We start from the raw sequence: 1964 nt of genomic DNA on the forward strand, positions 1-1964 counted from the left end.
GCCCTTCTGGGGGGTTGCCTCAGGACAAAATACTGAGCTCCTTGGCAAACTCTGGGGTCTTGAAACTGCTCCTCTGATGATTTGTCATGAAGGCCCTTGAGAGATGTCAGGACCTGGTGCTTGACCTTTTTTGTTACACTATTCTGCAGCCGCTGCTGATGCGGAGGTGTCATCCCTGGCCATGTCTAGGAAGCACCAGCTGCTGCTTTACTGAGTTTCCTCCCCATTGTAGAGCTGGCCTTGGCCTTACTTACATCCCTTTGATGAAGTCCCTTTGAGGACTTTGATGAAGTCCTTATACCTGGTTCTGGGCTCACTTAAATTTCTTTTGGCCAATGTTGAACCCATCAGGCTTGGCTTGGCTCCAGCGTGGGTTTGTGAGACTGATAGCTTACACCCACCCCAGGGGCTGTTCCACCCCTGATGCTGTTTTTCCCATTTTTGTCTTAGGGTTTAATCAAATTTGGGGCACTCTGAATCATTTCTAGGTGAACTGCAAGAGTTTTCCCAAGGGAGAAGGTACCAACCCGTTTCCTCAACCCCAGTGAGAACCAAAAGATGGCTCTCGAGCGTGCAGGTCTCAGCACCTTTCAGCCAGCACCCAGCCCAAAAGTACTCCCCAGCTTTGCCTCCTCACTTCTGCAAGGCTCCTTTGCTCGCCTCCTGCTTTTTGGCTTCTCCCTGTCTCAGCTTCTCCTGGTCTTTCTGCTTCCCTTTCACAATCCACCAGAAAACAAGAGCTGGCCAAAGCCCATCCGCCCACGGAGGCTTTGTGCGTGGCTGCCTTTGTAGTGAGCAGTGACAGGGATCCATGCCCAGGGTGGTTACGGCCGTGGGATGGTTTTGGGGCCACCACCCATCTCGCCCTCGATGAAAGTGATGGATGGAGGGAGGGGTGCTGCTTCCTGGGGTGCAGCAGGGCTTGACGTGACCTTTGCCAGCCGTGTTTATGAGGGGGAAATGTGGGGTCATGGTAACCTGGCTTCAGACACATCCCCTGGATGAGAGCCAGGAGATCCTGCTCCTCCTGTTCTCTTCTACACCTCTGCTTCTCTCTGCTGGCCTCTTCGGAATTCCAGCAGCAGGTGGGCCATCCCCAGGGACAGGCAAGACAGTGGCACAGGCAGGAGTGCTTTGTTTTGGACCACGGGGTCCTGATGCCGTGAAGATGGGCAGGCAGTATATGCAGTGGGAATGGCACAGCAAGGGGCAGGAGAATCCATGCAGCAGGAAAAACAGGACGGAGAATAAGAAATACCCCAGAAGGAACATGAAAAGAGTCTCTGGGCATGGCAGCAGGTTTTGTCAGCATTGGGACAGTTTGTTGGGGTGATGAATGGGAGAGCAGGGGGCCCCCAGAAGACACCACTGGTGGGGCTCAAAGAGTGACTTCAGGCTCATTCACCTCAGCCAATGACCTGCATGAACGTCCTGGCTGTGGTGGTTCAGGAGCCCAGAGGCATTTATTTCAAGCAGCAGGTCCCTTTACCCTTGCCAGTGTTTAAATGCCTTACAGGCACCGATTCCCAAGGGCATTTGGTTCTTCGCTGTGGGCACTCAGCAGTCTGGGGGAAAGTCAGCACAGCTCCAGGTCTTGCCCAGCCTAAAATAGGTTTGCAACATGCTTGGGTGCAGAGGGAGAGGCTGCTCCTGGGAGTGGGTTTATGTGCAGGTGACCTTAGGGGCTGAGGACTGCACTCGCCAGGCTGGAGGCAGCACATGCCTCTCCAGCCCTCTCCCGCCAGCACTGGATGCATGACTGGGAGGGAAACTGGAGCATAAATGAGAGCTGTAAATCTGCCTGGAAGCTGTTGGGGAAGCAATCCCTGGGGGAGCCTGTATTGCCTTGGGTTGCTGTGCTCTAATTCTTAAAAGCTTTGGCTTGCAGATAAAAAGCTTAGCCTCTAATCCCATCCCGCCAGAGCACTCCTACGGAGAGCGACTCAGAAACACCTCGCTCTTCA

The 1964-nt window shown here is 54.0% G+C and overlaps 1 protein-coding gene across 1 annotated transcript in view; it reads left to right on the forward strand.

Moving 5' to 3' along the window:
• Positions 1-1964, forward strand: part of PAPPA2 (pappalysin 2) — a 96124-nt gene that overhangs the window by 12062 nt on the left and 82098 nt on the right. The gene's annotated exons all lie outside the window — the stretch shown is intronic.

The sequence above is a fragment of the Corvus brachyrhynchos genome, unplaced genomic scaffold (assembly GCF_000691975.1).
Source record: "Corvus brachyrhynchos isolate BGI_N302 unplaced genomic scaffold, ASM69197v1 scaffold466, whole genome shotgun sequence".
NCBI lineage: Eukaryota > Metazoa > Chordata > Aves > Passeriformes > Corvidae > Corvus > Corvus brachyrhynchos.